We start from the raw sequence: 20,093 nt of genomic DNA on the forward strand, positions 1-20,093 counted from the left end.
ATTACTAAGAAAACAAAGATATTCAAATTTTAAAAAAATATCATAGTTAGATTTTCAAAAATAAAAAATAATAAAAATAACTAAAAAATTATACAGATTAGCATAAACGATTTAACCTATAACAATTATCGGATCAAAAAACACCAAAACAACCATAAAACTAAACTTACCTCTTCTATTCGACGAAGATTTAGAGTCCGGCAGTTGCATAAAATTTAGGGTTTCTCATGAAAAAACAAAAACCAAAATAAAAAAATCACTAACAACATCACTCTTTGAAGACATCAAGAATAGATCCATTCATAAGATTAGAATCGGAGAATTAAAATCATCATCAACAACAAAAAAATTACAGAAAAATGATAAAGAAAAATGCGATTAAGCATTTACAATACATAACAATCTAATATAATTTACATACCTGCAGAATAAGAGGAATGATCTACAAAAAAAAAAGAACAACAATAATCATTAGCATTTTCCGAATGGGTTTTGACCAAAAACAACCTACTATACGATCGAAGAACAAAAATAAAGAGTATTTCGCTGCGATCATGTAGTTTACCTTTGATTTGTGAAGGATTCTTGCTTTAAGTTTATGATAGGAGAATGTAGGTAGAAGAGAGAGAACAGAGAGAAAGAACTTGTTTGTAGGAAGATGTTTATGAAGAATAACTTAGTCAAAATAATAAATAGGATCCATATTCAAAATGGGTTTTTTGAAAAACCGGAATAAACCGACCCAAATAATTCGGATCCCGTGTGGAAGTAAGTTTTGGTTTGTGTTTTGTGAATTTGGTTTGTTTATAGAAAATTCCCTCCCAAAATCACTCTCTACTCAACCAATGGTTGCCACATCATCAAAATGGCTTCACCATTCAAAGACATATAGCCCACATCATCTCATTTATTAATATATATAGATTGTTTTTATTTCTGAAAATGTAACTTATCACAAGATTGATAGCTGACCCGTTTATTTACAACTCAATTTGTACGCTACACATTTGACACAACAAACCTATAATTCAATAGATTTTAAATAGAAACTATATATCACTTATTAGGCTATAGGGTGTGGGGATCATGGTTGGGACATGATTTGCCACTTAGGAACATGAATGGAAGGCTACACCACCCCCTTGATTGATCCACCATGGTTTGCATGGATTAAACCATGGCAACCATGGTCCTTCTTTCCATTTTTCAACAAATTATTTCCTTTTTGTTTAGACAAAGATAATAAATAAGGGGCTAATAGTTTGGGTCATGACCATACCCTTAGGATAGTGGTTTTGGATGGTGGATTAAAGATTAGTTACATGGCACTAACATGGAGGGTCATGGTGGTCATAAGGGTCATGACCACACCCTATAGCATGAATAAACAAAATAATAAAGTCATGAATAAGATCAATTAATGTTTCGTTTTTTTCACAGGGAAATATATTCATGGGGTTGGCTAAATGCACCCCCTTTTTTACTAGTCATACCCCCTTTCTAAAAATACAGTTTCAAAGTTGTCAAATTCATCCCTCTACACAATTCAAATATTGTTTTCGAAGACAGTTTCTCTAACTAGTATTTTATTATTTTTGTATAAAACGTCACTACAAATTAATAAAAAAAGATATTCTTTTAAACAATAAAAAAGTTTTAGATTTTTTTTTGTTGAAAAAACAGTTGATTTTATTTTTTTTTATTTATTTCATATTTTAGTTCTCTTATCTATCTATTTCTATTAGTATCATTATTATATTAAAATGTATTATAATATAATTAACAACTTTTATTTATTAAAAGTAATAAATTGCAAAAAGAAAATAAAAAGTTAGCTAGCATATTAGGTAGTAAAATGCTTTGATCAAAACATGTAATATCAATCAGTAATCAATAATCGACATAAGTTGAAATTTAATTATTGTGAGGGTATGATTGACTAATCAAAATCATTATCTACAAATTAAATTGGTGATTCTCAAATATATTTATCTTCTTTTAACTCGAAAACTATATTAAGTTAGTTGGCTTCAAACCTTCATTTAAATTTGTGTATTATTGTTTATACAAACTAAATTCGAACTCCCACTTCAAGCCGTTATGAACGAAAAAAAAAATCCCATCTCAAAATTAAAATGACTCGCCTCAGTTTAAAACATATGAAAATGATTTTTTTTCAAATAACAAAAAAATCTTTTAAATAAAATAATGTTTTAAAAGCAAACGCTAGTAATAATAATAATTAAAGATAACAAAATAAAAAAAACAAAACAAAATAAAAGGGTTTGAATTGTATTAATGTGAAAGTTAAAGGAGGGGGTACATTTAGTAGAAAATGGGGGTACATTTAGCAACACCCTATATTCATATCTAACTTTTACAGCAATACTTTATTTTTTATATAAAAAAAAGAATACTTGTTATAAAATCAAGAAAAAAAGTAATTGTAGTTGACTTATTATAGAAGGAACAGAATATTAAAATTTGATAACATCCTACATATTTAAGTCATATACGTCGCGAATATCAATCAATTAAAAATATATAAGAGAATGGCAAGTGTGTTAGGAATATTAGTTAAATGGCTTATCTTTTTTTTACCACTACAACTCTATTCCATTATTCTTAAAGCACTTTAGATGCCACCTTATAATATATATTTCAATTTTATGTCACTCAAAATGTCTTAAACTATCTCCCAACTCTATGATTGATCGCACAAAAACCCACCATTGTTTTCTTTTTCAAGTAGATGCAATAAAAAAGTAAAAGTATTATTAGAATGGCATTTAAAATATTAATAGGTTAAAGAGTTAATTATGGACTCTATGGTTTATAGCTAGTTTTATCTTTGGGCATTAACTTTTTTTTAACAGGTTTAAGTTTTATTGTTTCAATTTTGTAACTCCTTTGGCTACTAACACCAAAATTAGTTAATTTTATCAATATAATGACTAAAGTACCCTTTCATTTTTTTTAATTTTATCAATGTAACGCCTTTGGTTACCAACACTTAATTTTATTTAAGTTTAAATCAATTTGGGTTGAATTTATTTCAGAACTCTAAATAACTACAGAACTCCTAATAAACAATCATTTTATATATAAATTTTTGTATTTAGGATCTTTTTATCATCTATTATATGTATTTCTTTGATTACATACATGTTAAAAGTAGTTTACATATGTTTAATTGCCAAAATTATATATATGTGTCATAACTAATTACATATATGTAAAAAAACTAGTTTACATATGTGTAATTATAAAATTACATATAAAGAATGATAAAATTACTCTTAACATATATGTAAACGTAAAAATACACATAATAAATGATAAAATTATCCTAAACATAAAAATATATAAATAAAAAGATTGTTTATTAGGAGTTCTGCGAGTTCTGTAAATATTTATGGTTCTGAAATGATCCTGGCCCAATCAATTTTACAAAATAGACATGTATAAAGCTGTTAGTTTGGTGTTAATACCCAAAGGTGTTACATTAATAAAATTAAAAAAAATGGAAGCGTATTTTAGTCATTATATAGATTAAATTAACTAATTTTGGTGTAAGTACCCAAAGGTGTTACAAAATTGAAACTATAAAACATATACATGTTAAAAAAAAGTTAGTATCTAAAAGTAAAACTAGCTATAAACCATAGGATCCACCACCGATTTCTTACTTGGAGTTTGGTTAAAGTTTAATGTGGGTGCTAACTTGGTTGTTGCCATTTAGCTCTTGGCACATGGACATTAGCTTAGACATGTGGATCATAAATGGCAATCAAACCAAAACCGAATAAACTGATCTATCTATAGGGTGTGCGGAGTGGGACGCGGCAAACCTCGGCAAACCCTTTTGCCGATCGGCAAACACCGCCGCCGAGGTTTTGCCGTTGCCGAACAACTCAAGAATCGGGAGAGGATCACCGATGCGGGGAAGGTGATTGAGAGAGAGAGAGAGGGTATTGTGGGTGGGGTCCATTCCTATCTCAACCAATCACAACTTTTTCCTTTTTTTTAAATAGTTTACCACTTCACCAAGTGTCTAAACCATTGCCAACACTTTTCATCAAAGTTTAAACACTTTTGATTGATTGACATGACGCGCTCTGATTGGTCGGTTTTTTGGTTTGCCACTCTAAAGTGTTTAACCACTCCTTACACCCTAACCAAGGGTGTTCATTATTCAGTTTCAAACTAAATAACCAACAAGCAAACTAATCAAAAGTTAAATTGTAACCGATACAAAATGAGAAAAAAATTTCAATTTGGTTCAAACCGAATTCTGTTAAATGGCGTTCGAACCATTCAATGAAATTTCAGCATGATGCATACATTGCATTGGCTAATTTCTATTAGATGTTACATATGGTTCATGATTTTACTATCGTAAAGCATTTCATACGATAAAACTTAACAGATCTTAGCATTCTAAATACTTATCGACATGATTGAACTTTAAGTTAGTTAAATTAAAGTTGAGTCTATTAACATTAAGTGAATGTTGAAAAATTCTTTAGGCTTTTCCGGTTTAAACAAACAACCTAAACGAATATGAAATTGGTGTTGAGTTAAAGTTCATTATAGAGTGAATTTTAAGGATTGTCCTTTATCTTTATACTCATTTTCAGACGTTGTCTTTTATGTTTAAAATTGATGAGTTTTGTACTTTATTTTTTAAAATCTATATCGTTTTGTCCTTTTGGCATAACCCAGTTTGATTTTTCATAAAGAATGAAATTGGGGAAGATGATAACTTTGGATATTAAAAGAGGCATTAATTAAATGACAAATCTACCCTTACATGACTTGCACATGACCACATTTAACTAAAAAAACAAACTGGGTTATGCCAAAAGGACAAAACATGATAGATTTTAAAAGATAAAGTACAAAACTCATTAATTTTAAATATAAAGGACAACGCCTAAAAATGAGTATAAAGATAAAGGACAATCATTGAAATTCACTCGTTCATTATATGTGAAAACTATTTGGTTTGGTAGTTAAAATTCTCAAACGGAAACATAAAATTGAAAACCGTGGACCTACGCAAATTTTAGCCTTATAGTTTTCAAATATTTATGCAACATGAAATAGGTATTTTGATGATATGGACATCATCACATTATAAGGCCTTTCGGTATGGGACATGTGAAAGGCCCGTCTCCCCCCCCTTAGGCCAGTCCCACACCGCCCCCTTGGGGCCGTCCTCGGCACTTCCGTCGGATAAGTGACGCCGGAGACGGGGCAGCTGGTGGGTCCCCCATCTTTGTTCTCTCTCATCCTTTATATATATATACTAGGATTTTGACCCGTGCCGCGCGTTGCGGCGGCAACATCGCATTTGTTATTTTGTTACACACGTAACGATGGTGACATTAACGTGTTGTGCCCGCACATGACATTACGCATTTTTTTTACTTTGTTACAGACTTTATGTTCGGTGTGCGCATGTAGTAAAGAAAATAGAAAACTAAAAACAATATAGTCGTGACATGCCTAAAACGTGTTTATCTGATTTTCGTTAGATTGTTACATGATAAAACCATTTTAAAAATTATTACGAAATGTTTAGTTGGTTATAATTATTAACCTATAAAAATAGAATTTTTCTTTTTAATCCTAAAGTTTTAATCTTTCACAATTTAAGTTTAAAGTTTTAATCTTTGTTTTCTTTTTAACACTAAAGTTTTAATCTTTGATAATTTAAGTTTAAAGTTTTAATCTTTGGTTATTTAACCCCCTTTGATTAATTTGATTTTTCACTTCTAATTCAAAAGTTTCCATCTTATACAATTTAACCCCTTTGATTAATTTGATTTTTCACTTCTAATTCAAAAGTTTCTATCTTTTGCGATTTAACCACTTTGATTTTTTTACTTATGTGTTGTTGTAATCTTGTCTTTGGGGGTTTTTCAAACAAAAAATGGTTATGCATATGGTTGTTGTAACCTTCGCTTAGGGGGTTTTTCAAAAAAAATGATTTTTTTTACTTTTCACCCAAAAATATTTCATAAATTACTTTTAGACCAAAACTATTTGTTTTTTTTTTTACTTTTAACACAAAACTTTTTATCTTTTGCAATCTATACTCACAACTTTTTTTACTTTCAATTTTGGTCATTTATAGTATTCATTTTCCGCAATTTTTTCGCTTTATGCTTCGTTCTAAATTTTGTGACCTAACACATCGTAACGTGCGTCTTTGGTTTAACGTTTTTACGTTTCGTTCTAAATGTTGCGAGTTAACACGACGCAACGTGCGTGTGTGAGTGAACGTTTTTACATCATCTATTTTTTTCTCGTTTGACAGGTTTAAAATAACGTGCGCGTCCTAAATCGACTTAGTTATAACTAAAGAATCCTCTTCGCATTGTGGCGGGTCGTAATTCTAGTTAAAGTTAAATAGTAAAAAAAGAAAAAGAAAACAAAAGAATTATAGGAAAAATAAATATTTGGATAAAATACAAAATAAAAAGTTTATTTTCAAGGAGATGGAAATAATAAATGTATACTTTTGTCTTGTCGTGAAACTAAAAAAAGGAAAAAGAAATAGAGTGAAAAAGTAAGGAAGGTTGAAGTTGTAAAAATGCACATCTGGACAGGGCAATTTTGTAATTATATGGTGGCATGCACCGACCTTTCTTTTTAAGTTTATGTATAATATATATTAATATATTATTAATGGTGGGGTAGTCTTGGCTAGTCCCCACACCCTTGGGTAGTTCCCAAAGAGACTATCCTCCTCCCGTGATTACGTGGCGCCTACGTGGCGGGTAGTCCTTTAGAGACTATCCTCCCCATACCCAATGGTCTAAGATGTTATAAGACTAATATTAAAAAAGAAACATAACAAAGGAAGTAGTTTGGAACTTGGACAAGGTGTCAACTAGGGATGAGTTTGGTATCAACCGGTACCAAAAATTCTAAAAAGTATGTATTGGTATCGAAAATACCTAGTGCGATATGGTTCGGTAATATTTGAAGGTAAATACCGTTATCAAACCAGAACGCTAAATGTCGCTCCCAAATCGGTATAAAAAATCAAGTTGGTTCGAGAAATTCAATACTAGTTCTGAAGCGGGACTAGATAACCTTTGCTCATCCTTAGTGAACTTCCAAGGTGTCAAATGTCTAGTTGATCCATTGGTTCTGAATATATTTTTTGGATCTATTTTTTTAAATGGATAAAGTCACCGTACCTTCCTTTTATAATTTGAACCTACAATTACTTAATTATAAAATATCACTTTACTTTACTATCAAACTATCTTTTAGAAAGTATATTTTTTTTTTTTGGAACTAATAGATTTTGTCAGGGGAGTGGGGGTGGTCACTAGTGATAGAATTATATCACTCATAATATCCAATCAACTCATGCTATGTCATCACCCACTATTCTATCACTCACAAGCATTTTGTAGTGGCGGTGGTCATCACTAGTGATAGAATTCTATCACTGACAAATTTTTTTAATTTTTATTTTAAAATTAGAAATTAACAATAAAACACTAAATTACAAATTTCATTAAAATTAAAAAAATTACATAGCAAAATAAAAAAAACAACTAAACATTGGAAAAAAAAACTTAAATTAAACGGGTGGCATCTCCCAACCCCACCTCTCGCAAATCTCGCGCTTTTGTTGAATTACAACCGTCTTAAACGGTTCGTCAAGATGGGCGTGCAACTCAAACAAGATTTTTAAATCATTTTGTCTTTCTACCGTTTTCAAGTGGCCCATATACGCCTGCTCGCGTTCAACTTTTACGGACATCATTTTTTCTTTTCTTTGTTCGGCCTTGTTGTATTGCATCATTTTGGCCTCTTCGATTCTGAAGATCGACTCCGCCACCGCTTCCTTTCCTTTGCTTGACGATTCACCACTTCTCTTGCGGCGTGGCCTTGTAGGTGTATCTTCTTCAACGGGGTCGTCAACGGGTTCGTCAAGGGGGTCGTCGTTTAAGTTCATTTGGGGCAAGTTATCCGACGCGGAAGTCGTGTAGTTCCCCGAATCGGATGTCTTTGATCTTTTCGAACCTCCTTGTTTTTTTGGAGCCGTAGGTCCACGCATGTCAACCAACTCAACCGGGACCCACTTCGGGTGATTTCTCGCAACTTCCCATGCCGCCACGTGTGGAAAACTCCTCTTTTTGTATAGATCGCAATACTCTTCGGTGGCTTGTCGCATGATTGTCGCCTCGCTCGCTCCACTTTGTGGATTTCGGTTACAAAAAATATAAAAGGTTATGTATTTTTTTAAAAAAAAATTATGTTTTCTGTTTTAAAAAAAATAAAATGTTTTCTGTTTTTTTTAAATAAACTGTTTTCTTTTTTTTTAAATAAACTGTTTTATGTTTTTTATAAAAAAACTGTTTTCTGTTTTTTTAATAAAAACTGTTTTCTGTTTTTAAAAAATAAAAATTGTTTCTGTTTTTTTTTAATTTTAAATAAAAATTGTTTCTGTTTAAAAAAAAACAGTTTTCTGTATTTAAAAAAAAACTGTATTTTTCTTTTAAATAAGAGTTTATAAAAAAAGATTTAAACTTGAAAAAAACATATCTTTTGAATGAAACAAGCGTTGAACTTACTAATTTTTCCATTCAAATCCGTCCATTTCGACGTCATTTGGTCCATGTTTCGTTGCTTTGCACCGGGAATAAAATGATTAATGACCCGTCTCCAAAACGTATCCTTTCTTTGCTCGTTGGCATGTTTCTTGTTCTCGGAGATGTGCAAGTACGCCTTCACCAAGGCCACCTCCTCCTCGCTCGTCCAATGTTGTCGAACGGTTGGGACAATTTCTTGAACGTCATCATTTTCTTCTTCTTCCTCTCCTTCTTTTTCTTCTTCTTTTTCTTCTTCTTTTTCTTCTTCTTGTTGTTCTTGAACGTAATCATCATCTTCATCGTCGTCAAGACTTTGTTGTGGTTCACGATACGCATTTGCAAAATGATGGATGAGGGTGTTGTCTTCTAGTAGTGGGTCGAGTTGGTGGGGTTGGGTTTGAAAGTTTGAAAACGATTGGGGTTGAAATTGGTGAGGTTGAAACGGTGAGACGAACGGTTGGTTTTGATACGTTTGCGATTGAAAGAGTGGATATTGTTGGGTTTGAAAGGGTGGGACTTGCTCGGGTTCGTCTTGCAACCTAAAGCGCGTCAGCTAGCCAAGATTCGCTCGAACCTTGGGTCTTACGGGATTTTTCTTCGTACCCGAACCTCTTTTTTTCGAACCCCCACCTCTCTTGCTTGAACCTTCCATGTTTCTTGTAAAATTATTTTTGAAATCAAATGAAGAATTGTATGATTTTTTGAAGTGAGTTGGGTAATTTTTGATATGAAATGGATTTGGTTTGATAGATTTTATATAAGATATTCAAAAAAAAAAGCCAACGTTCAAAAAACCCCCAACGGTCACAAATCTAACGTTCATTTTTTTTTTATTTTCACGCGTTATGGTTTCAACGAGTTATAAATTCAACGCGTGATAAACTGAGAGGCGGCTGTGTGCGTTATTTTTCCACGCGTGGTGAGAGGTCCATCACAGACCGCCCCGCCTCCCCTTACTTCAATTAAAATTTCACATCTCAAGAAGTTGAAAGAATAATAATTATTTGCAATTAGCTATTTTAATAATAATAATAATAATAATAATAATAATAATAACATTTTCATTATTATATTATATATTTAAGGTTCTTGTTATTCTCATCCCACTCAATTCATTAATGGTTTTGTTTTTTATTCTACATAAACTCACACTTAGCCAAAGCATCTATCAAATCATGTTTTTTTTTATCTTACTGTGTTTTTTTTTTATATAAAATATCCTCTGACGTAAGAATAAACCCTCTTGAATATAATTTTTTTTAACGTTTACTCTCAGTCTTTCAAACGAGTCTTTCATCATTAGACCATATGGTGTGGGATAATCCCTTTTAGGATTTTATCAAGTCACATCAGCGTCACATAGGTATTAAGGGGATGTTTGAGATTAAGTTTGAAAACGACTTATTCAATAAGTGATTTGAAAAAAACCGCAAATCCTAGATTTTGAAAATGACTTATTGATAGTCAATAAGTTATTTTCTAAACTCAATCCGAAACACCCTCTAAGGTAACAATGGTACCCCCTTTAACGTTGATGGTGTGTTAAGTACTCCTTTTAAAGAAAAAAGAAAGAAAAATTGGCTCATTCAAGTTGGCCCCCGCCACCCAAGTCTTTGCCACTCGTTATTTGCATGGTGAAGCCACCAATACGCCTTGGAATCGTTGTTAAAGGCTCTATGAAGGTGATGTGACAAAGAGTGTGAGCCCACACCATGCAACCTTATTATTTTTTATCTTTTTATTGACATTATTAGTGTTAAAGACTTATAATAATATTTATCTATTTCGTATCAAACCAATATCATTTAATATTATATATATATATATATATATTGCGTAAGACAAACACATTTAATATACCCAAGTTAAAAACTCTTTTTTTGCTTTAATGCATAAGAAACAACTTAAAATAAGGGTAAATTAGTCAAACTTATTTTTGTTTGGTGTCTTCAACTATGGAGGTAATCAAATCACTGGTAGTCATATCTAATCACTCACTAACACCGAATCCAAAAACCAACACTGAAGAATGGAAGATTCATGCATGATTCCAACTGCGATGAAAGACTAATTTCCCTAGATAATACCCGAATGTAGGGTTGTAAGTTCTAGGGTTTTATTTTCATATTTTGTTTTATATAAACATTTGTTTAATTTATCTATTTTGAAATTGATGCAAATTGTTTGTTAGTGTGATCATGAATCCATGATGGTTAATGGTTTTCTTGCAACATGGAGAGTATCAAGATAATAGATATTGATTTTGGTTTGTATTAAGGTTTTGTGTAAGGATTGATCTTAATATATTAAGGCATACTTTTGTCCAATTGTTTGATGATTGTTGATGCCTAAGATTATTGATTAGCTTTTTCAAAATCCCAAAAGATCATTAGAATTCACAACTTGATTGAACCATTTATGCAAATTAACCCTAGTTTCTTGTTAATCCGAACCTGGCTGTAATTGTTTTTTACTTTATTGTTTACAAATCATTATAATTAATTGTTTTGTCAAATCACCGAATTGAACACAACCATTTGGATCACTTTGTGGTTCATCATTCGAAACTAGTTTTAAAGAGAAAATAACAAGCTTCAAATTATCATAAACTACGTAATTGTTTTGTACATTTGTTTTGTAAATAGTTTATCAAATCAAAAAACTAGTGTGATACTAACCACCTGCTCTTCGTGGATTCGATACTCAACTTACTGTAGCTACATAGGTTAATTGAGTTTTTGTATGATTGGGATGACACGGTCATCTATGGTATATATAAAAGTAAAGATGAAGTTTGGGGACAAATAAAAATTAACTGTATATTTGGATTGTCAGCAACCAACTTGAAATGTATAATATTTATGTTGATGTTTGTTTATAAAGGGGGTTAGAGCACAACCAAATTGATATTCGGGTAGCCCTTACCGAACCGACAACACCAGTGAGTTCCATGCTTTAAGGTAGTGGTGCTATCAAATTGGGTATTTTAGAATACTGGATAAGTGGAGTGATATGACATTGAAGCATTTGTGGGGTCAGGGTATGTTAGGGTAGTGATGAGGACCTGAAGTTTTATATATATTTGACATGTTTTGTGTGAAAATTACCATAATTTAATTTGGTTTTTGTTCTTCTTATTGCTATTACCAATTTTTGTTTTATGATAATTCTTACTAAAAAGTTGTTTCATTTCAATTGAACTTTATTGTTTTATATACACAGTTTAAAAGAGAACCATAAACTTACAAGGAAATCAAGAGAACCATCATCAACCAACAAAATTATTATTATTTTTAAATAAAAGGTTAGTATCGTAAATAAAGTTAAAAAAAAATGATATGTTGCTGGTGAGTACATATATGTATCTTGTGAAGGTACATATATGTAGTTCATACGATACGTGTGTTTACATATACAATAGTAACTTCTAATTAAAAATAACGAAAATACAAAATCCGCTTGGTTGATAATAATTCTTTCGAATCTAAAATATTTTTATAGCTCTCACATGTGGTAACGATAATTATAGATTTCACGTGTGTGTTCACAATCTAACTACTATAATAAAAGAAACCAAGTTTTGGGACATGTGTCACTCAATGAGGGTTCCTAGGATTTTTCCGCCACTTAATGCCCAGCATCTAATATGGGCACCGGGTTATGAAACCGGGTCATATTGTAGGTGATCCATGACCCACATCTTATTCAAAACAAAAACCATTATCCAAAACCCTAATTTATCTACCTCCACCACCAATCTTCTGTACCGCCGTATTCAATCTTCATCAGATTTGCAATCTAATTCAACTGGTTATAGGGTTCAATAATTAATAAGCCTATTACTAGGGAATGCAGATCCAAAATCCGCCTCACTTTTATCTTTTAACCCTTTTTCGCTTCCTCTTCTATCTGTTTCTTTCTCTTTCCAAAACACCACCACCATCTGTGATTCTTTAGGGTTTGCAATTTGGTGCTTTATGAATTTCTTTGTGCAAAGGGGAGTAAATAAAGAGACGCAATCATTTGAAAATCCAGGTAAGTTTACCTTTCTTTCGGTATAGACATGTATTTTTTAAATAATCACTTTGTGTTTTTTTGTATAAAGTTTGATTTGGGTTCTTCTCAAGAGTTACAAAGATGCTTATATTGACAGTGGTAAGTTTGCCATACCTTTTATTGATTATTGTACTTTCGAATTGGGGTTTTTTTGTTCTTACAAGTTTCTAGGTCAAAATTAAGCTATTATGTAGGATGATATTGATGGGTTTTTTTTAGTTGGGATAGTTGATATATTTTTAGTGTTTTATAAATGTCTTTTGCTTTATCTGTTCTTAAGTGTTCTAAACTCATGAATGATTTTACTTTTAAAATCACAAACATGATATACAACTAATCTACAGATCTCTATTAGATTATTTATGTTAGTTAATATGTTTTTTTTGTTTAATTAGGTTTCCGAACAATATTACGGGTTCTTTATATGGCTGATTGAAAATTTTGTTAGGTTCTTGAAGTTCTTGGTTTATGTTGGATGTCGCCAAGGGGGAGGAGATTCTTGGTCGAATCAAACAGGTGTGTTTCAATTCTGTTATTGATTTTAAATCTTTGACTTATCATACCAGTTACACTAAGGGAATTTGTTTTACCATTAGCTGGTTATGAAAGATTTTCAGTGCAATACATATATTGATGACACATAGTATGCTTTTGCAAGTTATTTTAATGTTCTTTATGATTTGTATATGTATCTTTGCAGAATATGTTTTCTATAGATTGTGGATGATTGGGTGAAACAACTTATTCGTATCTCGGTGTACAAAAATAAGATGGTTGAAGATGAATATGTGGTCGGTCATATATACTTTTGGTTCACATGAGCTTGGGCAAGTCTTAGTAAAGATTAAAGAATAAGGGGCTGTTTGGTAGTCTCTTAATAACCATTCAGATGCTACATCTTAATGGTTTAGAACCTCTGAATGAATAAGAGGTAACCTCAAGTCTGAATGGTTAAGAGGTAACCTCTGAATGGTAAATCATCACATGTCACATTCTTCTACATTCTCATTGGTAAAATTCTTAATGGTTCCATTAAGAGGTAGCCTCTTAATGACCATTCAGAGGCTACCAAACAGCCACTAAAAGTAAATAACTGGTGAGGACTTTAGTCTTTAATAAATTGGTTGTGTAATCTCTAAATTCGAATGGTAGGTTCATGGTCCTAGGGTAGATATTGACACCTTATGTGTGGGGCCTTCTTATGTGAATCGAGATGTAAGATATTTGTAAAATTAAGAGATTGTTTTTCATGCATACAGTCATAACTCGCGCCACGCGCCACATATTTGATATTTATCAGGAGGATTTTTTTCTTTGTTTTGCACGGCATATTAGTCCCCACAAAACACCTTCACTGAGCGGCAAAACAGGGATGGCGGCACCTTCACCGAGCGGCAAACCCTCACCCTGCACACTTTCCCCGCTCCACCACGTTCACCCTTAAGTGGAATGGAGGAAGTTATTGAACTTCAACTACTTCCAGATGCTCATGCTCCAGTCATGAAGTTCAAGTTTGATGGAATAAATCTCAAATTATAGAATATAGATACAATATTGGTGGCATGATACCTCAAGGCAACACGTGACATTAGGGGAAACCAACCTGGTGATTAGAGGTTAGTAGCATCAAAACCATTTAGTTTTGAATTTCGCTTTAAAATAGAGTTCTTTTTTAGAATAATCAGTTTATATTGCCTGCTTTTGAAATAAGAGATCGATACTAACACTCTAAAATAATCTAATAATCAGTTTGGTGATAATATAAAAGTCAAATTATGTGTCTTCCAGGAGTTTCAGGGTTGTTTTACGCATATGTTGCCAGTTTAGGGAAGACTAAAATAGTGGTTCATGATGACTCTGCATCTATTGTTTTATTCATGTTTATGTTATAAACCCTTTGTATTTTATGTTTTGTTAGGTTGATTTTGATATATTTATGCAAAAAGGAGCTTTAAAGAGAGTGAAAAAAGTCGAATCAACAGTCTGTGTAATGTAATCTTTAATACTATGACTTGGAGATAAAGTTTTTGCAAGGCCTTTTCTCATTATTACATATATCGTAATATGTAATTTATCAGTGAGAAGTAGTTATAGATAAATGAATAATGTGTTCTTTTTATTTTGTTTTGTTTTTCCTTTATAATGACTTTTTCATTTGTAAACATACAATACGTTGACGTTGACATTTGGGTCATATTTACTTTATTCGATATTTAATATTTTTCTTCAACCTGTGTAACACACGGGTCAATAACCTAGTATAATAATACAATAATAGAATATGTTACTAACAACGATTATAATCTAATATAACTATATAAAGCATCTCTGATGGATAGAAATGTAATTTAACATCACATACAAATTTTATAACAACATGTACAAGAAAATAAAGTATTTTTAGAGGGGTTAAACATGTATTTTGAGGAAAGTTTTAAGACGTCTTGGGGCTAAAATAGAGAAATCCTCCTCCCGCATTTACTATCCAGGTTACCATCGTCTCTTCCAATTTCCAAATCCCACCACAACCCTAATTGAATGTTGCACTTGAAGTGTCGTGCGTTTCCATCCCACCCACTCAATTTTAGGTTTAGCGTTTCCTTTATTAATTCAATCATCCCCTTGATTTTGATGTATTCACTGAGAAGATTGAAAGAGCAATCAAGAGCCAAAGAGTCGTCCGAGAGCACCTTCATCTGTCGTCCTTGGATTCTTCAATCTCTGTAATTTTATTCTCACCAAGCTGTTTCTTATATGTTGTTATTTGATTCAGCAATTAGCATATATGTTTGGGGATTTTGCCCTTTTCTTCTATTGTTGATGATTTTCTTCGTTATCCATACTGTTTACAATAACTGTAGTTTGCAATTGATCATGATGATGAACAAAAGAAACTGTTGATGTTGAATGATGACGAGTCCACACCAAAAGATAAAGGTTATGGTTGGGGACCAAAATATGGGAATTATTGGATTAATCAGGTTAGTATGTCATAGTAGTTGGTGTTATGTGCTTGAGATTTGTTTATTGTGCAGAATTTTGCTGGAAATTTCAGGATTTTACCGGAATGTTGTCGAAATCTAACCAAAATCCGACTGAAATCTCGTTTGAAGGTCGCCAGGGATGAAATCTAAAACTAGGAAACAACCTTAACACACCATCTTTTAAAGAATTCAGTTTCTCCATATCCCAATAAGTCGTTCAACAACAATTTTCTTTGAAACACAAGAGTTGATTAATAAAATGGAAATGAAAATAGTTTCAGTAATATGGGAAAATGTTTAAGAATCCATATTGAAAACGATGAAACTGTGATTACTAGGGCTATTCTCAACATGCCCATCACAAGAGCCAGCATCATCCGTGATCCCACTTGAACCAGAAGAAACCTGTATCAGGTTTGGAGCTGCCTACATTGGTATGTGTTTCTTTTATCTTTCAACTTTCTTAATTTGTGTATTGTGATCAGTTGAGTTCTGTAGTATCATGCAAACCAAGTGTTTGATGAAATGCCTCAATGAACAAAATAGGTCTAATCCTGCAAACCATGTTGATTTTTTAGTCAGAGGTGTTGGGATTAATAACGTATTTTGATAAAAACAATAAATGTGTAATTTTTTGATATGGTGGCAAGGGTGTTAAGGTTTCTGGATCACCAACACACACACACGCCTGCAGTTTACTTTTTTGTTCCTTAAATTTGGTGCAGAGGTCTCTCTTGATCTCCTGCCAAAATATTGATTCAGTATTGTGCAAAAATGATGTTTTATTAATGTTATACCATTATTCTACAACATGATTTCTAGGTTGCAGGGTATGAGAAGAAGCCGATATCACAGCTTTGATCGTCCATTCATTTGAAGAAACATAACAGAATGAAGGAGGTATCTTCTTCTAATCTTGATGTGTTAATCAAACACTAAATTTAATCAGAAGAATGGTAAACCCGAAATAGATGAAAGGTGGGTATGAAAATTATCTGATTAACAAACAACACAATAAGTTGACCCGTCAATTTGACAAGCCAAAACTGTGTGTGACCGTCTCTGGCCCTCCCCAATCTGTTTTGTTCCCTGAGCCAGGTGTACACACATCATTTGGGTGGTCACAGCTGAACCAAGAAAACTCAAAAATCAAGAGTTCCCTCAAATTCGAATATAGCCCCTGATTTCAATCAATATCTTGGTTGAACGGGTCATACATCTATCTTCAAAATTACTAATTCTGGTACCAGCATCAGGTAAGTATTTTGTGTGCTCATTAAAATTTAAACATTATACATAATTTAAGAAATTAGAAAAAAATATATAGATATAAAATACAAGAAAGATTAACGCATGCAATTGCAATGTGAAAGGTTGTAGTCTATTTTGACCCTCAATTATTTCATGCATATGATAAAATAGTTGGTAGACAGGGACGCTACCCCTCTAGATCAACATATATAAATAACAACTAACAATATTTTAATCTTCATGTTGTCGTAATCCTTTAATTTTGAGATCCCTCGGACGTGAGAAAACTCAAGTGGAAATATAAAGAAGCATTTACCAAACACGAGAAGGAAAATAAGCACACAGTTGAATCATGGAGAAAAGCACTAGAAAAGGCAAGCATCATTTCTAGAAAAGGCAGGTAGCATTTATGAGGGGGGAAATTTTCAAGTTAATTGTAACTTCAAATTTGGATCCGAAAAACAATATCTTAGTATGAAATTTCATTATAATTTTTGGCAGTCTTATTGAATACAAAAAAAATGTAAACAGGTGCATGTGAATTTTATATCTTTAACTTTTACGGGACAGATAAAATTTTAGTTCATTTTATGAAGTTTATGCACATATGTAGACTGGTGTACACACATGCTTATTTGTTAAATAGTTGTTCAATGGCCACATCACCCCACATCACCTTCTGATGTTCTTGTTGTTGAACTTCTTCAACGCGAATGCCATGTAAAACAACCGTTACGTGTTGTCCCCCTTTTTGAAAAAAAATTGTTGACCTGGAGGCCGCCCCAGCAGCCATTGCCCGCCTTTTCTTGATCGAGTGGTATAAGAACCGAATCGACGGTAAACAAGAAGTCATGATCGGGTACTCCGATTCGGGAAAAAGTTGGTTATACTTTTTTATCTAGGGTACAAAGGATCTTTTATTAAAGATTTTAGGCAAAAAAATAATCCTGCGTGAACTACAAAGTTAGCAGTAAACTTGGGATTGTTTTAACAATTTTGATCAAGTATATGATGGTTTATTTGAGGCTCACATCCTATTTTTAATTAATGCAACAGGGGGTTAGTGTGTGTTAAATATGCTTTATTAAATAAAAGTAATTTAGGAGTGTTATTTATCCGCTAAAATAATTTAGGAGGCTGTGAATTAAAAGTACACGTCAAGCAACTTGCGACTAGGGTGTAAATGAGCCAAGCCTTGCGTGAGCTACTAAAGACCGACTCACACCAAAAGCTCGAATCAAGCTGAGCTTGAACGAGCTCGGGCCGAGCTCAAACTTGAATTTGAACTTGTTTATTTAATTATTTTGTGTACTCTCATAATTTTTGTATCTGTTGATCTTTAGGTGAAGTAGTTACCATTCATAAAGCTAGCGAGTTGGAAACAAGATTGACCACTTCATCAAAGTTGAACAAACTAGCCATTTTTACATGGTGAACTCGGTCACCTGGGCGATTAACAAGCACCTCTCCTCAAAGTCCCACCAAGTTTTTTCAAACTTTGCTATATCCCTTAGTGTAACCGTATTAACTTGTACATCATGTTTTAAATATGGCGTATTTGTTTGAATGACAAATCTTTTGTTTTTTGTAAGTTTTATTATTTTAGAAATATACCAATACAGTAATCTACCTTACGGGCATCGCAGATAGTAAGTGTTGCGGGTAAGTTTATGATATGTTCACGCACTCGTACTATCAACTCCGCTGCAATGCGCGGGTCTCCCACTAGTACTATATATCATATAACAATAAAAAACTTTTCTCGGAATTGGACACGACTAATCTAGTCAGTCAAGTCAACAATCAACATATAACCAGTGCGGTTGAATCAATTAAAAGCGGTAAATTATCGCTCGAAATGGACTAGATGATTGGACCGAATTTCATTTTTTATGGTTTATTTTCAATATCTCATTTACTAGTTCAGTGTCCATACCAAAGACCGAGTGATATGTTACAAATAAATTTTACATATAGATATAGATTACTTTTTAATGCTATCCTGTATTGAAGCCGAGTTGGCAAATAAACTACTAAAACGGTTGATTTGATAATCGATCCGGTTAAAAAACATATAAAGTTTTCACCTGTATTAAAAATACTTGTCTTTTCTTTGATGTTACGAATTACTCTTGAAACAATAATAAAATATATGGAATTTAAAGTTATACGAGTCTTTCCTTTTAGGCAAAGAAAGGGAAATGCATAAAGAGTGTGTATTCATTTACTTTGTTATGGATGAGTCAAAGCTATACATTTATGACTGGACCTTTTAACTCAACCCGATCTCTTTCAAAGATTTATTTAGTTGGGGGATGTTTGGTAGTCTCTGAATGGTCATTAAGAGGCTACTTTTTAATGGAACCATTAAGAATTTTACTAATGAGAAGGTAGAAAAATGTGACATGTGATGAATTACCATTCAGAGGTTACCTCTTAACAATTCAGATTTGAGGTTACCACTTATTCATTCAGTGGTTTTAAACCATTAAAAGGTAGCATCTGAATAGTCATTAAGAGGCTACCAAACAGCCCCTTATATTAACTAGTTTAATTCAACCCGATCTCTTTCAAAGGTTTATTTAGTTATATTAGCTAGTTTTTGTCCCGTTCGCATTGCGTTACACTAAACCAAATATTTTTCTCTCATAACATGTACGTCTGTATTTCGATTACTTGTACATCCTAATCATAACATGATCTAAAAGAATTACATCGAGCCAACCAGATAAAACAAAACACTACTATAGTTTTGCCTAAAAAAAACACTAAAACAATGGAAACTATATAATTTTTAAATAGGGGCAAAATTGTAATTTTTCAGCACAAATGAGCGTGTGCCAGACAGCCGACTGGAACGAATAAAATTACACCGAGTCAACCAATTAAAACAAAACACTACCATAATTTTGTCAAAATAAAAACGAAAATGATGACACGACTATAATTTTACACTGGGGAAAAATCATAATTTGACAGGAAAAAAATGATGACAAAACCGTAAATTTGAACTGAGGGCAAAATCGTAATCTGGTTGGGAGGGGAAACAAAACTAAAACCAATGACAAAACTGTAAATTTAAACGAGGGAAAATCGTAATTTGGTCTGACCAATGGGGAAGCGCCAGCCAGGCAGCTGGCCACCCATTTCCTCCAATGGCGGGGAAACATTATTTCCTGCC

The 20,093-nt window shown here is 32.5% G+C and overlaps 1 long non-coding RNA gene across 4 annotated transcripts; it reads left to right on the forward strand.

Annotated features, from left to right (window-relative positions):
- The first annotated feature begins 12,317 nt into the window (after positions 1–12,317).
- On the forward strand, positions 12,318–18,503 carry LOC110894475. Of its 4 annotated transcripts, none has more exons than XR_002566342.2 (6): positions 12,318–12,656; positions 12,727–12,776; positions 13,126–13,193; positions 13,378–16,095; positions 16,484–16,561; positions 18,256–18,503. It is a non-coding gene; the product is annotated as an uncharacterized LOC110894475 (long non-coding RNA). The 4 variants fall into 4 exon arrangements; XR_002566344.2 differs by lacking the exon at positions 18,256–18,503 and having other exon boundaries at positions 13,378–14,293; positions 14,466–16,095; positions 16,484–17,454; XR_002566343.2 differs by lacking the exon at positions 18,256–18,503 and having other exon boundaries at positions 13,378–14,293; positions 14,596–16,095; positions 16,484–17,454.
- Positions 18,504–20,093: the final 1,590 nt, after the last annotated feature.

Source organism: Helianthus annuus, chromosome 3 (genome assembly GCF_002127325.2).
Source record: "Helianthus annuus cultivar XRQ/B chromosome 3, HanXRQr2.0-SUNRISE, whole genome shotgun sequence".
NCBI lineage: Eukaryota > Viridiplantae > Streptophyta > Magnoliopsida > Asterales > Asteraceae > Helianthus > Helianthus annuus.